General features: G+C 36.2%; 1 protein-coding gene and 1 pseudogene across 6 annotated transcripts in view; both read left to right on the forward strand.

Moving 5' to 3' along the window:
• TIAM1 (TIAM Rac1 associated GEF 1) overlaps positions 1-25,077 on the forward strand; it is a 323,266-nt gene that overhangs the window by 80,308 nt on the left and 217,881 nt on the right. The gene's annotated exons all lie outside the window — the stretch shown is intronic.
• LOC122748570 lies at positions 9,290-9,779 on the forward strand (annotated as a pseudogene).

Here is a 25,077-nt window from a genome sequence, read left to right on the forward strand (position 1 = left end):
GTTGTGTGATCATCAACTGTGATAGACTTGACTCTTCTCAGCAGTGCAATGGTCCAAGATAGTTCAAAGGACTCATGATGGGAAATGATCTCTGAATCCAGAAAAAAGAACTGTGGAATCTGGGTACAGATTGAACCATACTGTTACCACTTTGTTTTTTGAGGTTTTTCCCTTTTTAATTTTTCTTTCAAAACAAGACTAATGCATAAATATGTTTAATGTGATTGTATATATATAACCTATATCAGATTGCTTGCTGTCTTGGGGAGGGAGGAGGGAAGGGAGGGATGGTGAAAAATTGGAACTAGAAATCTTATTAAAAATGTTGAAAACTATCTTTAGATGTTCCTGGAAAATAATTAAATTCTTTTATGATTTAAAAAAAAAAGGAAAGAAATCCAGCAATAACATTACTGTGGAGATGCCCCAGGAGAGCATTAGCCTCAAAGTGATTGATTGTTCATCCATTTAACTATATTTTCATATGTTCAAAATGGAAACAGGTGGCATCAACATAGGCTAAGGACTATCTACCAAATTAATAAAACCATTTACTTAGGAATTTTTAAAAAGTGGAGTGAGTTTTACCAGTTAGAAGAATTTTGTTAAAGGGAAAGAAATGCAATTTTTACTAATAGACATTGGAGGGAGTGGTCAGAGGAAGGGAATAATGACATCAAAGTATTTAGTATTTAAGGGTGTTCCTTTTCACTTGTTCACTGTTTTGTTTGGCATGATGACTTCTTAAAAGTGTGAAAACTGCCTCCTAAATAAACAGATTCGAAAGGGGGGAAAAGAACTTAATATATACAAAACACTGTGGTAAGTACTCAGGACACAAAGCAGAAAAGTGAGCCAGTCTTTATTTTCAGGGAGCTCACATTCCAATAGGGGAGAATACATATATAACAGGGTTTACTATGGAGTAGATTGGTTGGTTGTTTTCCTTTATTCTCTCTCTCTCTTTTTTTTTTTTTTTAGTGAGGCAATTGGGGTTAAGTGACTTGCCCAGGGTCACACAGCTAGTAAGTGTTATGTGTCTGAGCCTGGATTTGAACTCAGGTACTCCTGACTCCAGGGCCGGTGCTCTATCCAGTGCGCCACCTAGCTGCCCCCCCCTTTATTCTCAAAGAGGACCAAAATGACATCACTATGTTGGGGTCAAGGTGCAGTGTGTCTGTGGCTGATCAGACCAATGTGAGCTTGGACGACTCTAGCGTAAGTCAGGCACAAATAGTCCATATGAACATTTGAAGGGGAGAGGTCTCTAAATTTTCACATCTCATATTCTTTTTGAGCTACTGCACTTCTGCTTTACTCATAGAGTTCAGCGTCTTCTTTGATGTGGGCACACCGTGCTGGGTGGTCCTGTGCCAGGATCTCCCATGTCTCCCAATCAATTCCAAGGTTCTTCAGAGACACCTCAAGAGTATCCTTGTATTGCTTATTCTGACCTCTGTGTGAGTACTTGCCTTAGGTTAGTTCTCCATAAAATAGTCTTTTTTGGGGGGGCAATGAGGGTTAACATAAAATAGTCTTTTAGCCAAATCTATATTTGTCACTCTAACAACATGGCCAGCCCATCAGAGTTTGAATGCTTGGCAGGTTGTGGCCACTGTACATGCTACAGCTTCTTAGAGCTACAGGTGAGAGTTGGGTGAATCAGGTGGACACCAAAGATAAAAAGAAGGTCTGAAAAGGGCTTGGTAGCCCTTATACCAGAGGTATTAGTCTCTGAACATATCCTGGTCCTTAGGATGCTTGGCAATGGCAGACGGTTATTTGCTACAGGGTAAAGTTGAGGTTAGACTGACATGCACATACATCTTCTTTAGTGTCCTTTTGATTGATAAAACCTAATCCATTTCTTTTTAAAAATTAAATTAAATTCGCTGCCTTCTCTCCACCTCTTCCCTCCCCCAACTGAAAAGGAAGAATAAAAACCTCATAACAAAGAGGTATAGTCAAGAAAAACAAATTACCACATTGGCAATGTTGAAAAAATATGTTTCAATCATTACCCTAAGGCTGTTACATCTCTGTCAGATTGGTAGAGTTGCATGTTTCATCATGAGTCTTCTGGAATCGTGTTTAGTCATTGCATTGATCAGAGTTCTTAGGCCTTTCAGAGTTGTTTATCTTTACAATGTTGTTATTGTATAAATTGTTCTCCTGGTTCTCTTCACTTCACTCTGAAAGAGTTTATAGGATTCTTCCAGTTGTTTTTGAAACTATCATCTCCATAATTTCTTTCTTTTTCTTTTTTTTCCCTGGCAATGAGGGTTAAGTGACTTGCCCAGGGTCAGTAAGTGTCATGTGTGTGAGGTCGGATTTGAACTCAGGTCCTCCCGAATCCAGGGCCAGTGTATAACCCTGCTGTGTCACCTAGCTGCCCATCTTCATCATTTCTTACAGCACATGGTATTCCATTGCATTCTTATACCATAATTTGTATAGCCATTCTCTACTCGATGGACACTGCCTTAATTTCTAGTTCTTTGCCACCAAAAAATAGGTTGATACAAATATTTTGTACATTTGAGTCATTTTCCTCTTTTTGTGATCTCTTTGAGGTCTAGTAGTGTTATCAGTGGGTCAAAGAATATACACAGCTTAGTACCTTTTGGGGCAGGCTTCCTAATTGCTTTCCAGAATGACTGGACAAATAGTGGTTTTGAACTAGTATTGTTTTTAGTTCTAGGAAGTTAGTAATCAGTCAGTAAGCATTTATTATCTATTATGTGCTATGTATTGTATCAGGAACTGGGAATTTAAAAAAATGAGTTAGTCCCTGCCCTCCAGAAGCTTATATTCTGTTGGAGAAAGCATGTACACACACACACACACACACACACACACACACACACAATAAGTACAAGATAAAATTTTGGGAGGAGGACACTAATAGCTGGGAAGATCAAAAGAGCTTCATATAGAAGGGGCACTTGAAATGATTCTCAAAGGAAATTAGGGATTTTAATTGATAGAAGTGAGCAGGGACTGTATTCCAGGCATAGGGAAACAAGATTGAATGTGAGGATCATCAAGAAGCCCAACCATGGGAAGGGGAACAATGTATAAGGCTGAAAAGGGATGTTGGGGTTGGTTGTGAGAAGCTTTAAATGTACAGTGTAATTTTATATTTGATCCTAAAAACAGCCCTTGTAGTTTAACTTGGACATGTTACTTCGTTCAGTAGAAATCAACTTGCCGTCCCTATGCTTCTCTCCACTTCTCTCTCTGTATTCTCTCACTTTGTGACCTCAGTAGCTCTGTGGGCTTAATTATTATCTCTGTGCTGCTGACTTCCAGAATGATATATTCGGTTCTAACTTCTCTTCTTAGTTTCAGGGCTCTATCAACATCTACCTGTTGGATAAACAAGCTATAGCCATCTCAAATTCAACCTGCCCCCAAACAGAAGTCATTCTCTTTGCCTCTTCCCCAAACCAGTTTGTCTTCTGAACTTACCTATTTTCTTTCTTCTTTTTTTTGGGGGGGGGGGGCAGGGCAATGAAGGTTAAGTGACTTGCCCAGGGTCACATAGTCCTATTACCTTTCAAGGAATTCTTTAAATCTCCCAGATATGTGGGGGCAGCTAGGTGGCACAGTGGATAAAGCACTGGCCCTGGATTCAGGAGCACCTGAGTTCAAATCCAGCCTCAGACACTTGACACTAGCTGCATGACCTTGGGCAAGTCATTCAACCCTCATTGCCCAGCAAAAAAAAAAAAAATCTCCCAAATATACAACTTTGGCATTATCCTCCAATTTTCATTTTCTTTTATTTATATATATATATACATATACATATATATATATATATATATATACACACACACATACATACATACAATTAAGTGCAAATTTGGGGAGTCAGCATGGTGTAGTGGAAAGAGTGCTGGCATTGGACTCAGGAGCTATGTTCAAATCCCACCTCCAATGCCTACTGTCTGTATAACCCTGGGCAAATAATTTAACCTCAATTTTCTCAGTAAAATGAGGAGGTCTGACTAGATGATGACCTCTGAGAGCTTTTCCAGCTCTACACCTATAATCCTTACTCTTTCATTTTCAATATCTCTCACATTCACCTCCTTCCCACTACTCATTTGGGCACTGCCTTAGTTTAGGCTCTTATCACCTCTTAACTGGACTGTTGACTATGGACTATTCTCCCCGCCTCAAGTCTCTCTTCACTCTAATACATCCTCTCCATAGCTGCCAAAGTGATTTTCCGTAAGCACAAATCTGACTCTTGTCACTCTTCTATTCAATAAACTCTACTAGCTTCGTATTGTCTTGAACTTCTCTGTTACCTTTGCAACCTAGTCCTAACCCACCTTTCCAGGCACTGTGCATATTACTCTCCTTTCTCATCAAATGGGCCTTCTTGTTCTTCCTCATCTAGAACATTCCATCTTTCAACTCCATGACCTTATATTGGCTGTATCTTATGCCAACAATGAACTCCCCTCTCAGCTTTGCTTTATAGAATTCCAAATTCCTCCAAGACTCAGCTCAAACACCACTTTCTATGTGATCAATTTCCGTTTTCCCAATTGTTAGTACCTTCTCTTTCTAAATTACCTTTATTTATTTTTTGTTTATTCTGTATGTACTTATATATGCAGTAGGTGGTGTTAGTTAACAAGCCAACTAAGCTGCCAATGAGCTGGGGAAGGAGTAAGCTACTTCAGCCCTGTAGAGGTGACTTTCTTTCAGCTCTCTTTTCCCTGGGGAAGGGCAAGGAGAGACCTTCCATTCAAACCCTACCCACCCAGAATGACAGCTTTCAATTTGAAAATGAAAGTAAATTCATTCATGCATCACTCCCTCACAATCTGCCATTCTCTCAGTAGCTGAAAACTGATATTTAGGAGTATCTGAATCCTGAATTAATACATCAGGCTTCTAGGATATTAACATTCTCATCCTCTGCTTTTATAGCTTTAAGCCCACAAATGACCTTTCAACTCTAGAGAGTAAAGAAATGCTTTTTCCTGTCTTGTCTCCCTATCTGAAAGCTTTAAATAACACATACACACGTCTTAGTAGTTCTTCTGGCCAACAGTTTTATAGTAGGCAGATGAAATCTAAATTGAAAGCAATTGATATAGAATTAAAAACTAGAATGCCTGGACAACTGGAAGAGCCCCATACCTCACAAATAGCTTTGTGAGGAAGCAGAAGACCTCTGCCCCCACCCCCATCCCCCTTATCCCCTCATTAGTCTATTTCCTATAGCCCTTTTTTTATTGCCTTAGTAATGTAGATTCCTGATGCTACCACTCTGGATTCCATTATAACAACACAGAGTCAGTCTAGATTTTCTTCTCATTAAAAAAAAAGTTTTGAAACTTGTATTGATGTGTTTTGTTTGTGTTACAAATATTTGTATTTCCCACTTCATGAGAGGTCTCATAACAAGGTAAAACAGTTGTATGTAAGTAATACAGTTAATGAAAATGCATACAACCTTTCACATTTGTAGTAACCTCCTCACCTCTATTAAAAAAAAATTACAAATCTATTTTGTTTCCTTCCCACCTCTCATCCCATTGGGGAAAATAGGAAAAGAAACACATTATTTGTAACAAATATGCATAGTTAAGGAAAACAAATTCCCTCAGTGACTGTATAAAAAATATGCCCCCATTCTTTACTGTAAATCCATAGACTTTCCATAATGGATAGCATGTTTCTTTCTTTCTTTCTTTTTTTTTTTTGGGGTGAGCCAATTGGGGTTAAGTGACTTGCCCAGGGTCACACAGCTAGTAAATGTCAAGTGTCTGAGGCCAGATTTGAACTCAGGTCCTCCTGACTCCAGGGCTGGTGCTCTATCTACTGTACCACCTAGCTGCCCCATGGATAGCATGTTTCAAATTGATCTTCTGAAATCACAAGTGGTCATTGTATTGGTCATGGTTCTTATAGCTTTCAAAGTAATTTGTTTTTAGTGTTATTGTAGAAATTATTCTCCTGATTCTTCTCATTTCATTATTTATCAATTTATAAGTTTCTTCAAAATTGTTCATTTTTATAATATTGTATAGTATTAATTTTTCTTCTGGTTGTATTTTACTCTGTATCACTCAGTTCATACATATCTTAATCATTTATTTCCTTATTTCTTAGAGCCCAGAAATACTCCATTATATTTATACACCACAATTTATTCAGCCATTTCTCAATTGATGGACATTCCATTCTTTGCCACTCAAAAAGAGCTGCTATAAATATTTTAAAATATTTATAAAGAACCTTTTCCTCTTTCTTTGATGTCTTTTGGTATAGTGCTGGAAGTGGTATAGCTGGATCAAAGGACATATACTGTTTGGTGATTTTTTTTTAATCTAAGTACAAATTGCTTTGCCAATGGTTGTACCCATTCACAGGTCCACCTACCTTGCATCAGTAAGAAAACTCTAAATGGGTCATGTCATAAACAAACTAGAGAAACATGGAAAAAATTACTTATCAGATCTCAGAGTAGGAAAAAATGAACAAACAAGGAATAGAGAGGATCATAGTAGATAAAATGGATAATTTTGACTATATAAAAGATTTTGCAGAAACAAGTTTAATGAAGCTAAGAATAAAAGGAAAACAACTGGGAAAAATCTTTACAGTAAATTTCTCTGATAAAGATGTATAAGGAACAGATTCAAATTTATAAGAAAGAGTATCATTTCCCGATTGACAAGTGGTTTAAGATGATGAACAACGAGTTCTTAGGGAAGAAATCCGGGTTATCAATAGCTATATGAAAAATGTTCCAAGTGCATTAGAGAAATTAGAGAAATGCAAATTAAGCAATTCTTAGAATCTAGCTCATGCTTATCAAATTGGCAAAGATGATAAAAAAAGAAAATGACAAATGTTGGAAGAGCTGTAGGGAAAAAGCTGAATTTCTGTTAGGCTATATTGTAGCTTATCTCTCAGCATACCACTTCCTCTCATGTCAACTCTCAAGTCCCTTCTTTCCGACTTGACTCTTGAGTCTCTTTCTCTTAATTGGGAGATACAAGTTATAGTTCCTCCAAGTGTCCCTCTGCTCCAAAATGTAGGCTACACTTAGGTATATGCAATTCATTTTCCCTCATTGAATGTAAGCTACTTGAATACAGGAACTCTTTTATTTTTTATTTTGTATCTTCATTGCCTAGTATTACTCCTTACATGCAATGTGTTTTAAAAATTCCCATTGATTGAATTGCTTCTTTCCTTTTAAAAATCCTGGTGAGAAGGTACTATTGATTAAACCCAAACCCAGGTTAGGAACTTGCTGATCTCAGACCAAGGGGAATGCAGTCATACTTTTCCTTAGTTCAGAGCACTTTGAACTTGCAGGTCCTTGACCTGCATATACCTCTCCCTGAGATCCTGGAATAATAACACCCCTAAGAAATCAGCAACAGTCCTTTCTGCCAGAAGTGTACAGAGCCCAACCCTAACATCAAATCCGAAGTTAATAAGTAGGTGCTAGAAGAATGAGCAAACAAACAAAAAGAATCCCATTATAAAAAGCTGTTATAGTGACAAGGATGCTTAAGAGACAAAAGAAGAAGAGAAGAGAAGAAAAGAAGAAGAGAATCATTTCAACACTTCTACAAGAAAAGCCTAAGAGAAAAACATAACATGGTTACAAATTCAAATAGAATTTTTGGAAGAGATTAAGTGAGAATTTAAAAAAATTAATAAAAGAAAGAGTTAGAGGAAACATTGGAAAAGAAATGAGAGCTCTTGAAGAAAGAAGCTTTGCATGAGGGTTACATAAAAGACTGCCCAAACAACAAACTCTAAAAATTAGAAGGAACCAAATAGAAACCTATGATACACCAGAAAATATTAAAATTAAAGTTTAAAATAAAGACTGGAAAAGTAGAAGAAAAAACAAGGTATCTCATATCAAAAACAATTGACCTAGAAAAGAGATTGGGGAGAAAAAAATTAAGAATCATTGGAATATTTCAATGCCGTGACCAAAAAATAGTCTAGAAATCATATTTCAAGATCTTAAAACTATTTAGGTTCCTTAGAACCAGAGGACAACATGGATGTAAAATCCACTTGTCATTTCCTCAAAGATACTCTTAAATTAAAAGTCTTAGGATCATTATAACCAAAATCCAGAATGTTCAGGTTAAAGAAAAAACAACTGCAAAGAGCCACAAAGAAAGAACTCAAGTACAGAGTCAAGATCTCATGTGATTTGGCAGCCACCTGTATATTGGTATAGAGACCTTGAAATATGATATTCCAGGTGGCAAAGGATATAGGCTTACAATCAAGAATAATTTACCCACCAAAAGTGAGTACAATGCTTCAGGGGGGAATAAAATTAACCTTTAATAAAAGAGGACTTCCAAGCATTTCTGTTTAAAAGACCAGAGCTGTGTAGAAACTTTGAAGATCAGACACAGGACTTAAGAGAAACAAAAAAGGTAAATGAAATAAACAATCATAAGAGAATAAACGGATAAACTGCTCACATTAAAATATGAGGAGATAATACAGGCATCCTCTTTCAACCCTATTATCAGGTGGTCAGAGAAGGAGTCTAATTAGATGAAGACTGTGAGTTGTTCTCTTATGTCTTGATGATCTTAAGAGAAGAATAGAGAGGGGAAGAAGAATATACTAAAAGTGTGGGAGGAGAGAAAGGAAAGTTAGGGAAATTTATCTTGCATAATCAAGGTGCACAAATAAATAACCATACAAACAGGAAGGAGGGGATGAGGGAGAGTGGCTTATGCTTTAGTGCCACTCTCTTCTGAACTGGTTAAAGAAGAAAAGAATATAAACAAACACACTCACACACCCTTACATACAGAGGTAGATATAAAAATACATTTCACTCTGGGGAAGTAGAAGTGAAATGGGAGAAAGGAGATTGGGGATAAGACTGAGAGTGAATTAAAGGAAGGATTAGCCCAAGACAAAAGTCTAAATGAGGATGTGCAAAAATATTTCTATCTCTTTATGAAGTGTCAAAAATGGGAATCTGAGGAGGTTTGTATCAATTGTGGAATGGTTCAACAAGCTGTGGTGTGTACGTGTTATGGAATACTCTAGTGCTGTAAGAAATGATGAAGAGGAGTGTATAAAGAAATCCTCTTGGTAGAGAGGTGAAAGACTCAAAGTTCAGGACGAGATACATACATACACACATATGTGCATATACATATATATATATATGCTTGACTATACATGTTTGCAACAGGGAGGAAAAAAGTCTAAGTCGGGGTATGGGAGGAAGAGGAGAGTCTATGGTATTGCTTTGACCATGAAATGGCCAAATACCCTGTTCAGGGGTACACAAAGTAGTGGTAAAGACCACATTAGGTAAAGGACTTACATCAAGAAGGATTGACATATGTTAACCTGAATGGTTTAACATAAGGAGGACAAAATATGATGACTTTGTACCATTTTGGATGATGATAAAGTAGTTGACAAATTGGAAAATAAAGTGAAAAGAGTTGGAGTTATTGTTGATTACCAAGTCTACCTTGAATGATGGTTTCATGCAGTTTTTGTGCTGAAAGTAGATAATTCCTTATTATATAAATAGCCCTTGAGAGCAGGGATACAGTGTAAAGAATCTATAGGGCAACATTAAGTGTGAAATTTTCCAAATTCTTTATAAAGAAGTCATGGCATCTTAAGGGACTTAAATAGTACACCAGCTGCCCATCAGTGTACCAGAAGAACTAGAGAGTAATTTAAATCAGATAATGAAATAGATCTGAGAGTAGATCAAAGATAATAATTGAACCTTGAAGGGGAAGCACTTAATTTCAAGGCTTTTCACATAATGGCTTGCAGATTGTCTTGATCTTTCCCTCCCTCTGCAATAGAAATTAAATCAACTTACAGGAAATTTTACTATCAGAATTTCTATTGCAGAAGTAGAAGGTAGAAGATATATGAGGTTGAGTTATGGCTTAGATTTTTTTTTCTCTCAGAAAACTGAAAACCCACAAATACAATGCATAGAGACTTTTTAGAGTTTAATAAATACTCAGCATTCTTATTTAGTTTGGTTGATTAGAGGAGAATAGGTAAATTTGGAAAAATGGGTGGAAAATCACAGTGGAGTTTATTCTTCTCTATCTGTATTATTGGAGAGGTATCAGTAGAACAGGGACATGAATAATTCAACACAAGAAAATCTAGAGGCCTTTTATATTATTTGTCAGCCTCTCCCAACAGCAACAACACTAGCATATTTACCTTCCATTTATGTTTTTCTTAGACTAATATTTGAAATGGTTTGCATTTTCAAGGCTTACCCTGGCTGTAAGTAGTAAGAAATTGACAGTTGAGGAATATTGGGCCGATATTATAGATTAAGAATGTTCCACAGATATAGAATGGATATTTAAGAATAAAGGGAATGTACTTTTTGTTTTTGGTACTGAAAACTGGAAGGGAAAATAAAGGCCAACACAGTATAGAATGTCACCTTATATATTTGACTGACTTGGAGTATAAACCTAAAAACCATAGTGGAATCTTTTAAAAAAACAAGCAAAAAACCCCAAACCCTTAATTTTATTATTGTGTTTAAAGGGATCCAGCTATTAATTACTCATGCTTTTTTCTGGTTATTATTATTGTCTAGCCTTGACTTATTTTTATAAGTTACCCTTTTTTTGGTGGGGGGTGAGGCAATTGGGGTTAAGTGACTTGCCTAGGGTCACATAGCTAATAAGTGTTAAGTGTCTGAGGCTAGATTTGAACTCAGGTCCTCCTGACTCCTGGGCCGGTGCTCTATCCACTGTGCCACCTAGCTGCCCCTATAAGTTACTTTTTAATATCAAGGAAGTGGAAAAAAAGGGAGGACATGTGCAGATACACTGGAATTTATCAGCTTTTTATTCAGAAATTATTTTAATAGTTTTTTAAAAATAGCTTTTAGATAGCGGATCCTGGCAGAAGTTCATATGATTTCAGAGTAAAATATACAACATGGGTAGAGAATAGTGATGTGGGGAAGGGGAAATTGTCTTTTATACAAGTAACAATCTGGTCTGATATTTTGTCTGAAAATTGCTTCTTACTCTGTGCCCAGTTAAATCACACTTCACTTCTGTTAGACTGGTGATTAGCCACCTTGAATTCTCCCTAAAAGAATTCTTATTAATCAAAACAATTGATTGTATAGATAGCCATTGGATTTTTGTGTAAATTATAGCATTGATTTGTGAAGCTTTGAATAGGAAGCTAATAAAATGACCACTTGGTTTTCCTACCAGTTACAAATTATACGATTCTTTCCTGACTATAGCTGCTACTCCTTTTTCTTCTTTATTACTGAAGGCTTTTGATTTTATTTTTCTTATCCATTTCATAATTAACATTTTAGTAATAAAATGCCTGTTTTATTCATGGGTGTATTTTAAAGCTCATTTTTTAGTTAAATGTGAACACACACTGGCTAGAAATGAGAGATTTATGAAAACATCAAGTTATTTTTTCTCTTGAGACAAGCCAGGTCAAATCATAGTTAAGATTTATGCAAGAAGCTATGCAATATTCTTTAAAGAAGCAAAGAATAAAATATTACCTTCTTTTATTCTCACAACTTTCCTAAACTGTAGGTCTGACCACGTTATCCTCTGCTCAATAAATTCTAGTGTCTCTGGGATCACATATAAGCCTTTCACAACCAGATACTTCCTATCTTTCAGTTTTCTCACACTTTCCCCCCCCTCATACTCTTTGCAGTCTAGTGAGAATAGCCAGCTTGCTTTTCCTTGCACACAGCACTCCATTTCACATCTCTGTACCTTTGTTGTCTCCCATCCCTGAAATGATCTCCCTCACTTCTACCTCCTGGAATCCTTGGTTTCCTTCAAGACTCAGATCAGATTCTCATATTTTACCAGAAGCCTCTCCAGAACCCCCAGTCACTTTAACCTTGCTCTCTAAGGTTACTTTCTGTCTGTATCTTGTATGAACCTATGCTTATTTACATCTTGTATTGACCTTGTTGTCTTTTCAGTTATAATGTAAGATGCTTGAGTGGGACTGGTTTTGTATATTTGCTTTTTGTATTCCTTCTTCAATACTCAACATAGTGCCTGTCACATAATAAATGGTAAATGTTTCTTGATTTATTGATTGATTCTCATCCTCTGCACCTTTGTCTATATTCTTTCAGAGATCCTCCAGAGAGGATTGACCCAACATTCTGAAGACTTTCCCCATGGTATTTAATATTTTTAGAATACTAGTTGAGTGCTTGTGCTATCCACTTGTGATCTATGGAATCAGTCCTAAATCCCTTCCGTTAACTTGTATCACATGATGGAACCTCACCTTCTTTACTCAGTGTTAGATCATTTTTTTTTCAACTAATGATTATTATCTTCCTTCCTACACCCCCACTTTGAAAAAGAAAACCCTTATAACAAATATTCTGTCAAATAAAACAAATTCTCACATTGGCTTAACTGCAAATGTATATACTGTTCTATATCTTCAGTCTATCACTTGTCAGGAAGTGGGTAATATCCTTCATCAGCTCTCTGAATTCATAGTTGATCATTATCAAGATTTTTAAGTCTTTCAAAGATTTTGTCTTTACAGTATTTTTTTATTGTATACAGTGTTCTTCTGGGTCTGCTTATATTATTCTTCATCACTTCATACAAATCTTTCCAGGTTTTTCTGAAATTCCTTTCTTCATTTTTTTAATAGCATGGTAATATTCCATTACATTTATATACCATAATTTGTTGAGCCATTTCTCAATTGATGGGTATCTTCTTTCTCTTCTCCTCTCCTCTCCTCTCTCTAGTATCACTGACATTTTCTGATAACTACCCCTCTCCAGGGCCATGCTTTCTTATCCCCTACCAATGTAACCCTTTCTTGCAAACCAATAAAAGCAATCAAGCAAAACAAAATACTTTGGTGACCTCTAAAAATTCTATACTCCTCTAATAAGAGATAGTTATTACATCCAGTTGTGTAATTTCATAAATTTAACTTCCTCCCTTTCCCCAGTTTTTTGACTTATTAAATTCTGGACCCAAATCATTATCCATCTTCAATTCTTGACCCAAATATAATTGAAGATGGATAATGAGGAATACTTTCAAGAATGGCCATACCAATTCACTGCTACACCAACCATGCATTTGTGTACAATTTTATAACTCCAATCTTCCATCACCTCCCACCCCCCCAACCCAAACAACAGCAACTCAAATACAGCATTAATATTAGACACTTTTACTGATCTAGGACTGTCAGCTACTAATGATGCTCATTCACTGATCCTTGCATCACTAAGAAATAGAAACTTGGTAAAAGTTGTGCTGGTAAACACACTTCCACTCTCTAGATCCTACTAAGAATTAATGAAGGTGGGGCAGCTAGGTGGCGCAGTGGATAGAACACTGGCTCTGGATTCAGGAGGACCTGAGTTCTGGACTCAGACACTTGACACTTATTAGACCTGGGCAAGTCACTTAACCCCAATTGCCTCACCAAAAAAAAAAAAAAAAAGGAATTAATGAAGGCTTTTTCACATGATTTCTCCATAATCAAGGTAAAATAGGAAGTGGGAAATTTTAACATATTTTTTTCTATATTTCCCAATCCAAATAGCAAAAATTATTTAAAGTTTTAGGTGGAGGGTCATGAAGTCCTTTAACCCTAAACCTCACAATGACTTTGGGAGAAGCAGGATGGCTTTGGGTTCCTTTGTATTTCCACCTCTTAGTAGTTATGATTATAGGATCATAGATCTATGGACCGATGATCTTGAGCTGAAAGAGACCTCAGTGGTCATCTAATCCAATCCCCTCATTTTACTGAGACCTAGAAAGCTTAAGGGACTTCTCTAAGATTACATAGGTGATAAATGTTTTTGTGAATCCAAGACCACTGATTCTAGAGCCAGTGCTCTTTAAAAACAATGTAATAAACAATTTTATTTATAGTTTTGGGTTACAATTTTTATCCCTTACCTCCTCCCTCCCTGAGGCAGCAAGCAAGCAAGCAGATATGGGTTATACATGTATAATTATGTAAAACATGACCATATTTGTCATTTTGTACAAGAAAACTTGATTAAAAGAAAAAAAAGTGAAATACAGTGAAAGAAAGTGAGATACAGCATGCTTCAGTCTATTCCATCAATATTAGTTCTTTCTTTGGAGGTGGGTAGTATGTTTTATCAATAGTCCTTTGGGGTTATCTTGGATCATTGTACTGTTGAGAATAATTAAGTTATTCACAGTTCTTTATCAAATAGTATTGCTGTCTCTGTGCACAATGTTCTCTTGGTTCTACTCACTTCACAATACATCATTTCACACATATCTTTCCAGGCCCTTCTGAAGTCATCCTGCTTGTCATTTCTTCCTTCCTTCCTTCCTTCCTTTCGCAGGGCAATGGGGGTTAAGTGCCTTGCCCAGGGTCACACAGCTAGTGTCAAGTGTCTGAGACTGGATTTGAATTCAGGTACTCCTGAATCCAGGGCTGGCGCTTTAACCACTGTGCCACCTAGTTGCCCTCTGTCATTTCTTATAGCACAATAATATTCCATCACCATCATATACTACAGTTTGTTTAGTCATTCCCCAATTGATGGACATTCCTTTGATTTCCAATTCTTAGCCACCACAAAAAGAGCTGCTATAAATATTTTTGTACAAATAGGTCTTTCTCTTTTTTGGGATGTCTTTGGAATTTAAACCTAGCAGTGGTATTGCTGGATCACAGGGTATGCACAGTTCTATAGCCCTTTGGGAATAGTTCCAAATGAGCCAGTGCTCTTTGCACTGAACTGTGTTGCCTTTCATATGATGGCATTTAGAGCTCTTCACTACTCTGTGAATCTATCTCTATTAAATAATCTTTTCATAGTTTGATTGGTATGTTGGTGTTCAATTGTTTTTCAGTAATGACTGACTCTTTGTGACCCTAATTGGGGTTTTCTTGACAAATATACTAGAGTGGTTTGTTATTTCCTTCCCCATCTCATTTTACAGATGAGGAAACTGAGGCAAAAAGGGGTAAGTGACTTGCCCAGGGTCACGCAGCCAATAAGTGTTGCTATCTGGATTTGAACTCAAGTCTTCCTGACTCCAGGCCCACCACTCTATCCACTGTGCCACCTAGCTGTCTTGATTGGTCTAGGAGTGAATAATAAATTAATTGTATTGTCTTCTTTTTTTTTTTTCCAACAGTAGTATAGCTACCCATGAGTAATTAGGATTTCTCCTTTTAATTAGGTTTTCCTTTAGTTAAAGAGTATTTTATAGTTATAGTTATATAGTTCCTTTATATGTTTTGTAATTTTGAAAAGCATTTACCTTTCTAGCGCTTCCTGCTGGATTCTGTATATGACATAGAGAAATTCTAATGATTTATGTGGATTTATTTTTTTATCATAAAAGTTTTTGTTTTCATTTTTGTTTTTTGCAGGGCAATGAGGGTTAAGTGACTTGCCCAGGGTCACACAGCTAGTAAGTGTCAAGTGTCTGAGGCTGGATTTGAACTCATGTCCTCCTGACTTCAGGGCTGGTGCTTTATCCACTGCGCCATCTAGCTGCCCCTCATAAAAGTATTTTGTTAATTTTCCAGTTACATGTATAGATAGTTTTAGACATTTGTTTTTATAAGATTTCTACTTTCAAATTTTTCTCCCCTCCCCCAAGACAGCAAGCAATCTGATATAGGTTATATATGTACAGTCACATTAAACATATTTCTGCATTAGTCATGCTGTGAAAGAAGAATCAGAGAAAAAGGGAAAAATCTCAGAAAAGAAAAACAAAACAAAAAAAAGCAGAAATAATATGGTTCAATTTGCATCTAGATTCCACAGTTCTTTTTTTCTGGATTTGGAGAGCATTTTCCATCATGAGTCCTTTGGAACTATCTTGGACCATTGTATTGCTGAGAAGAATCAAGTCTATCATAATTGATCAATATACAATGTTGTTGATACTGTGTACAATGTTCTCCTGGTTCTCATCTCACTCAGCATCAGTTCATGTAAATTCTTCCAGATTTCTCTGAAATCTGCCTGCTCATCATTTCTTACAGCACAATAGTATTCCATTACATTCATATATATGTGGATTTATTTTATATACTGCAACATTTTAAACTTATGGTTTTAATCTATTTTTACTTGACTCTTGGATTCTTTTGGACTCTTTTTGGCTTCCTTCAAGTCTCAGCTAAGTTCTGCCTTCTGCAAGAAGCATTTCTCAGTTCTCCTAAATCTTAGTACCTTCCATCTAAGATAATCTATCCTATACATTTCTCATTCGTACATGGCTGTGTGCATGTTGTCTTCCACAGTAGATTGTGAACTCTTTAAGAGCAGGGGCTGGGGCAGCTAGGTGGCACAGTGGATAAAGCACCGGCCCTGGATTCAGGAGTACCTGAGTTCAAATCCGGCCTCAGACACTTGACACTTGCTAGCTGTGTGACCCTGGGCAAGTCACTTAATCCCCATTGCCCCGTAAAAAAAAAAAAAAAAAGAGCAGGGGCTGGTTTTTTTTGCCTTTCGTTATACCCCTGTTACTTATAATGTCTGGAAGCATTAAGTAAGTGCTTAATAAATGCTTGTTGACTTGATTTGACTTAAGGTTTTTAGATAGAACATCATATAATCTGCAGAAGTAATAGTTTGTTTCATCTTTGCCTATGCTCATTCCTGTGATTTCATTTTCTTGTCTTCTGGCTATATTTTGCATTTGTAACACTGTTATGTAATAGAGGTAATAATAGGCATCCTTGTTTTATCCTTGATCTTATTGGAAAGAACTCTAGGTTTTCTCCATTACATATAATGTTGGTTGGCTCTTGGGTTTAGATAGATACTACTTACTATGTTAAGGAAAAGCCCATTTAGTCCTATGTATTCCAATATTTATTTGTTTAAAAAAGAAACCACTATTAGATTTTGGCAAAAATCCATTGATATGTTAATATAATCCTGGGGTTTTTATTATTTTTTTGTTACTAATATGGTCTATAATATTTATAGTTTTCCTAACATTGAGCCAACACTGCATTCCTGGTATAAATTCAATGTGGTCATAATGTATACTTTAAAAATATATTTTTAACACTTTGATAATATTTTATTTCATATTTCGGTGTGCCTATTAGTTATAGAGGTCTGTGGTTTTGATTGTCTGCTTTCTCTCTCCCTGATTTAATTATCAAAACCATGTTTCTACTATAAAAAAATGTTTGGGAGGATGCCTTCTATTTATTTAGGTATTTTTATTTTTATAAATAGCCATTAATTTCTTCTAAGTTATCAGTTGTTTTAGCATTGTCAACCAGTTATAACTCCAAAGGACTTGAGTAGTAATTTATTTCATTATTTAACATCTAATTAAAAATTTTAATAATATAATAATTTAATTATTGTCCTCAGACACTTACTACTAATAATTATCATAAATTTATTATTATTAGAAAGCAGAGACATGCATGCTGGGTCCCCTCTTGTACAGAGCACAAAGGAAACCAGCAATGTAGCTACAACCTTGGGTGTTTAAGGGTTACAACAGAATGGGAAGTCTCATGGGAGGGCAGGGTGAGGAGTTGAGGAGGAGAAGTGAGAGGCAGCAGGAGCGGTTGGTAACTGCCAGGCCATGGAAGATATTCTGCTCATCTGAAAGGGTCTCAGCTACACAGTTTGTCTGTCTGGATTAGACTGGCTGGAGCCAGGTTTGCAATTGATTCAGCTTCAAGGGCACACTGAGAGGTTAACAGAGTTCTTTTGCAAAAGATCACTATAATGTTAGTTCAGTAGCAGCCTCATCTTCAGAAAATAGGGCAACTAAAGAAAACAAGTTTAGGAGGCCCCTTCACACTATCTATGAGAGCAAAATAATTTCTGACACTTATTTTATCTTCATTTTTCCTGAATTTTCTTTGTTCATTATTTATGTATATATAAACCCTGTTAGGTTTTCTTCCTTCTTTTAAAATCAGACTGTTCCTCAATTTTACTTTTTTTCTTTACAAAACTTAGATTTATTTAGAAATTTAATGTTATTTTTAGTTTTAGTTTTGCTCATCTCTTCTTTGATCTTCAGAATTTTAGTGCTTATCTAGTTTCCCTTCCACCCCACCTCAAAATTGCACACCTACTTCATTGTTCTGTTCTTTCTTTTGTTGATAAAAAGGCTTAGATATATAAAATATTCCCCATAGGATTGTTTTGACTGCCTTTGGAAATTTTTCGTGTTTTCTCATTGTTGTTATTTTCTCAATGAAAATTTCTTTTAAAAACAAGAAACTACTGTTTTTATGATTTTTTTATCTGACAGTTTTTTAGGGTTAAAAAATTTAATCTCCATTTAATTTTCATCTTTTCTTCAAAGGTCCTTTATTGCATATAATTTTATACATTGTAATCACTAAATTATATTTGAATGTTTCTGTTTTGTCATTTTTATGTGATGCTGATATATGGCATAAAAGTTTTTGTCAAGTTTCCATGATTATCTAAGAAATACTTATAGTTTTTTTTATTCCCATTTAAGAACTACCAGAATTTTATCTGTTAACTTTTTTTTTTTGAGGGGCAATGGGGTTAAGTGACTTGCCCAGGGTCACACAGCTAGTAAGTGTCAAGTGTCTGAGGCTGGATTTGAACCCAGGTACTCCTGAATCCAGGGCCGGTGCTTTATCCACTGTGCCACCTAGCCTCCCCCTGTTAACTTTTTAAAAAGTTTTTTCAGGCCCTTAACTTTTATCTTGTGTTTATTCTTTTGTTAGATTTGTCTAGGTCTGAAAGAAGTATATTAAGATTTCCAACTAGTATAGTTTGTCTGTTTCTCTCAATTTGGTTATCTATTCCTTTAAGTATTTAGATTCTATGGAATTAGGTATACATATGTTAAATATTTATATTTCTTCAATATTTATGGTACCTGTAAGCATAATGTAGTTTGCCTGCTTTGTTCTTTTTATAATATACATTTTCACACATAATTGCAATAATGATTGCTACCCTAGTTTTTTTAATCCACCTGAGGCAAAATAGCTTTTCCTCTACCCCTTTATTTTAATTCTGTGAATTGCAAAATTTCACATTTGTTTCTTATATACAATTTATTGTTTAATTCTGCTTTTTAATACATTCTGAAAGTTTCTTCATTTTATAGGTAAATTCACTCCATTCTCATTCATGGTTATGTAGCTAATACCCTATTTGCTTCCCTCCTGTCTTTTTGTATTTTTTTCTTTATTTCCTCCCTGCCATATTCTTTTTAAAGAAGGTGGTGAAAGATGAATTTGTTTATTACTAAAAATTTATAATTTAAGGGATCTATTTCTTCTTTATTTTCTCTGTTTTCTTCACCTTACCCCAAACCTGGTCATATACTTTTAATGTTTTTTTCCTTTTTTTCTCTCCTTGAGTATGATCTTACTTAGATGATGAGCTATCTGGATGCTCATCTGACCCCATCTCTTGCTCTGATTCTATGCTGCTTGTGTGCTTCACCTTCAATATGTCTTCCCTCTGCTTCTGTGGAGGCTGACAGTCTCTTGTGCTTTTCTGGACAGGATGGAGTAACTTGTAACTTTATCATTGTTCCCTGTGGTGCATTTTTGGAATTTTACTGGGTTTTTGGTGGTTCTAGTCTCCTCCAGGTCTTATTAACATATCACCATATTTCTGCAATCCCTAATGCAGTATGATATTATTGTGCTTTAAGAGATATAAAATGGGACAAATTCAGAGAAACCTGAGGAGATATGTAGGAGTTGATGTAGTGTGAAGTAAGTGGAGGCAGAAGAATCAGGTACATAGTGATTATAGCATTGCAAATAAAAATTAAGAAAAACAATAAATATTAATATCAATTGAGGATGAATCTTGCCTCCTATCTCTTGGCAGTGTTATGGACTAATGTTTTAGAATGAAGCATATGCTTTCAGAAACAGTCAATGTGTGTATTTGTTTTGTGTGACTTATTTGTTATTAGGCAAGGATCTTAAGTTTAATGCAGGAAGAGACCTCACAGTCCAGCCCACTCATTTTATAGTTGAGCAACTTGAGATCTGCTTAAGGAGATTGAGTTGTGTAAGGTCACACAGGTATCAGAGGTGGGATTTCAATCCAGGTCCTCTGTCTTTGGTGGCACCTAGGTTGCTCAGTGGATAGAGTGCTGGGCCAGGAATCAGGAAGACCTGAGCCCACATTTGACCTCAGATACTTACTAGGTATGTGACCCTAGACAAGTCATTTAACCTCTGCCTTAATCTACTGGAGAAGGAAATGGCAAACCACTTCAGTACCTTTGCTAAGAAAATCCTATGGACACTATTGGCATGGTGTACTTCAAGGGATCACTAAGAATAGGACATGACCTAACAACAACCACCTCTGTCTCCAGATACAGTTCTTCTTTCTACTGTACCAGACCCCGCCCCCCTTTTTTGAGGGGCAGGGGAGAGATCAGGAAGGTGAAGAACTTGTAGAACATGAGGATAGTGATAATATGATACTTTTTAAAATGAAGAAGTGGAAGAAAAGAGTATCAATAAGTCATTAAAAAATCTCCAAGAAAGCAGAAGGAAGTTCAGTAGGAGACATAGACAAGTAAGGCATTGTTCGAATTACCAATATAGACTTGAATTTTGGGGGGGTGAGGGGAAATTCAGCTGTACATAATGGCCAGGGGGAGGTTAGGTGGTGCAGTGGATAGAGTGCCAGGCCTGAAGTTAGGAAGACTCAAGTTCAAATCTGCTACCTGTATGACCCTGGAAAAGTCACTTAACCCTGTTTACCTCAGTTTTCTTATTTGTAAAATGAGATGGAGAAAGAAATGGCAAATGACTCTAGTATCTTTGCCAAGAAAACCCCAAATGGGGTCACAAGGAGTTGGACATGATTGAAAAAACTGAACAACAGATATGACCAATAAGATGTAGGACTAGACACTTTTTCTGATCATCTTGATCTCTCAGACCTCTCCAAAGCAGAAAGTATGGCCCAAAGATAAAGTTACTTCATTTTCCTCCAAGTTCTATGACATCAGGAAGACATAAGAAGGTTAAGGGGAAAAAAACAACACAACAAGCTATGAACTAATGCCTATCTTGAGCTCACTCATCACTCCCTTCCCTATTACCTACCACACTACTAGCAACAAGGCTGAATTAGTCACCTGACCCATGGACTTGCAAAAAACCACAACCTTACATTCTGGGCTCCTCTTTCTCCTTCTAATGTGGGGGAGATCCAGGCTTCAAACCAAAGATATTTTCTGGGCCTTCATTAGCTGGTTCTGCAATAGTGTTGTGTGTTGGAGATCTCTGCAGGAGAGTGGAGGAACAGAGGAAAAGGAGCATGACATGTGTGAGTTCAAACTATCCTCACATGACTCCTAGATATAAACTCCAAATGACAGAAATTGTCTGAGACTGCTGTAGCACTAGCATGGCAGCACTCCGAATTACCAGTCTAGAGAACTGAAGAACAGAGGGAATAGAGATAGGACAGTGTATATGGTAGACTATGCAGGACTACACTAAACATGAGGGAAAGAGCCCAGCATCTAGCTGAGACCAGTTCTGACTCTTCATAAGTCACTTGGGACAGAGATTGAGGCTGGTGAACCATAAATTGCCCACCATGGGAAGAGGCTGAGGCATTTTGAGATCTAGACCCCAAAGAAACCATCATCAGAGGGGAGGGAGTCAGAAAGTGATCAATAGGGCAAAATAAGGGAGAGAAAAAGATTTAAATTAACAAAGATCTCAAGAGGAAGATTTAGAATGCCTAGATATGTCATAGTTAAGCTCTAAAGCTATACAGATGCATTCCTAGAAGAAGCAAAGCTATCACTTATCAAGAAATAATAATTAAAACAATAGCAGACTTTTCAAGAACTGTGATGGATCATGGAAGTTGGAATACCATATTTATAAAATTTAGGATGGATAGTGAATAACAGATTATATATCCAGTGAAAGTTGGTGTGCTTTGCAGAGACAACACAAAAAGATAAAATTTTAAAACAACCAAAGTAAGCTCTTTGCTAACAGTGTGAGAACCCTTGGGGCATTGCATTGACTAAGGGAAAGAAAAGGGAGAAAACCAGGAGGAAGAATTGGTTGGGAAACCACCCTCCCCCAACCAGGTAATCTTCATGCAAAGTCCCCATCTTTGATGTAAAGGAAATCCAAGTTGAAGGAACCTACAGTAAGTAATTTAAAAGGAAGGAAGTTTATTTAGAACAAAGTATGTTATTTCTTTCAGATATTATCTAAAGTCAAACCTAACAATTATAAGAATACATACATATAGATAAAGGCTGCTTAAATTTTTTCCACTTGTGACCCTTTTTCACCTGAGAAATTTTTACATGACCCCTGTTACATAGGTATTTAAAATAGGTAGATGTAACTTTTTACTCTTGTTAAATTTTTCATGACCCCCACATTCAGTTATGCGACTCCATTTGGGGTCACAACCCACAGTTTAAGATGCTTTGGACTAAAAAGCAGATTTTAACAATTTTTTAAAACTTAATTTTAAAAAAATTTATTACTATTACTTTTTATTATTATTATCATTTTGCAGGGCAATGAGGGTTAATTAATTTGCCCAGGGTTACACAGCTAGTAAGTGTCAAGTGTCTGAGGATGGGTTTGCAGATTTTAACAATTTGTTGCTTACAGGAAACACATTTAATTCCCCCCCAAACCCAAATGGATTCAAAATGAAAGGCCAGTCTAAAATATATCATAAAGTAGCTATTATGAAATATAGTAGCAGCAGTAATGATATAGAGGTATATATGTGTGTGGGGGGGGAGAAAGAGAGAGAGAGATGGAGATATATTCAAACCAGAGAGAATTGTTAAAAGATATATTGTGATAAATGTTGTGGGTTTTTTGTTGTTTTTAATCATAAAATAGTTTATTATTTTCCAGTTACAATTAAAGATAGTTTTCAACATTTGTTTTCATAAGATTTTTAGTTCCAAAATTTCCTCCTTCCCCTTTCCCCAGAAAGCAATCTGATATAGGTTATACATGTATAATCACATTAAAAATATTTCTGCATTATTCATGTTGTGAAAGAAGAATCAGAACCAAAGGGAAAAACCTTAAAAAAAAAAAAAAGAGTAGAATGGTTCAATCTGCATTCAGAATCCATTGTTCTTTTTTTTCTGGATGTGGAAAAGATTTTCCATCATGAGTCCTTTGGAGTTGTCTTGGATCATTATATTGCTGAGAAGAGTTAAGTGTAACACAATTGATCATTGCACAATGTTCCTGGGTACAATGTTCTGGTTCTGCTCACTTCACTCAGCATCAGTCCACTTAAGTCTTTCCAGGTTTTTATGAAATCTGCCTGCTCATCATTTCTTACAGCACAATAGTATTCCATTACATTCATATACCACAAAAAGTTGTGGCTTTTTTTTCAGAATGAGAGCATACCAGTCTTAACATAATTCTCTAGCAAAATTAATAAAGGCGGGGTAGCTAGGTGGTGAAGTGGATAAAGCATTGGCCCAGGATTCAGGAGGACCTGAGTTCAAACCCGGCCTCAGACACTTGACACTTAACTAGATGTGTGATCCTGGGCAAATCACTTAACCCTCATTGCCCTGCCTGCCCCCCCCCCCCAAGTAATAAAGGAAAATCTTATGCCCTTACAAAAAAATAGTGGGAAATTTAAACACCCTGTTATCAATGTTCGATAAATCTAATCCCCTCACTTCCCCTCCCTCAAAGAAAGAAATGGCAGGCCTAAAAAGAATATGAAGTCAATTAAATAGTATAGCTATATGGGAAGAACTGAATGGGATGGGTTAAGAATTTATCTTTTTCTAGCATTCATACAATTTAAAGAAGGACTTGTTATGTTCTAGACCACAAAGACCTAGATAATTATGGAGAAGCAGTTGTTCTATGCAGGAAACATACTAATGCTCCTTCCCCAGAACCCTAAAATAGTAACCTCATCTGATAACTGATGAACTCAGGCTCAGCTTTATATTCTCAGGTGCTCTCATGAACTATAAATTCTGTCCTTTCTCTCAAGATAGGAAAGCTTGCTTGCCAGTCATAGTCTAGCTGAATAAGTCCATATGAACATTAACTCCCTGAGGGACAAAGAGAAACATGCTAGAGGATTATCATCCTGACAAGCAGGTATCCATCTTCAGCATCTATATCTCCTTGGTAACTTGAAAGGGCTCAACATATGTTTGGACAATAATTCAGTAAAACTAGCAATAAATAATGGTATAATGAATAAAAGGTCTACCCAACTGCCATCCCCATTCCCATGGAAAATTTTTAAACAAGTTATTTTGTGAATGGCTGAAGGAATTTTTAAAAGTCAAATTATATCAGATATTATTGAAATATAGGTACCACATGAAGAAAAAAAAAAACTATGGGATTAACCCAAAGTTATAATCAGAGGCAACTTCATATTCTTGAATGCATGTATTGGTAAAAATGAGAAAATATATTGTCTGCACCTGATAAATCTTAGAGAAGAAAGAAAGCAACAGAAAACAGAAAAGTCCAAGATTAGGAGGGAGAGCAATATAATTGAAAATTTGAAAAAAATTGAGATGATGAATCCAAGAGCTTTAAAAGAAAAAGACTTAATGAAATTGACCAACAATTAGCAAGTCTAATTAGAAAAAGAAGAGAGTAACTCCAAATCACCAGAATTAGAAATTGTGAAGGAGAGATCAAAGGGCAAAAAAAAAAAAAATCAGAAAATGGTCAGGGATTAATACAGACTGCTCATTGTGAATGAATTTAAGACACTTAAACATGGATAATTACCTACAAAAATATAAAAATATACAAACCGGGGCAGCTAGGTGGCGCAGTGGATAAAGCACCAGCCTTGGATTCAGGAGCTCCTGAGTTCAAATCCGGCCTCAGACACTTGACACTTACTGGCTGTGTGACCCTGGGCAAGTCACTTAACCCCATTGCCCCGTTAAAAAAAAAAAAAAAAGAATAAAGGAAATAGAGAAATAAAGAACTTTTACTAAAAAAAAAAATATACAAACACACAAAACAAGTGGT

This window comes from Dromiciops gliroides, chromosome 3, assembly GCF_019393635.1.
Source record: "Dromiciops gliroides isolate mDroGli1 chromosome 3, mDroGli1.pri, whole genome shotgun sequence".
In the NCBI taxonomy this organism is placed as follows: domain Eukaryota; kingdom Metazoa; phylum Chordata; class Mammalia; order Microbiotheria; family Microbiotheriidae; genus Dromiciops; species Dromiciops gliroides.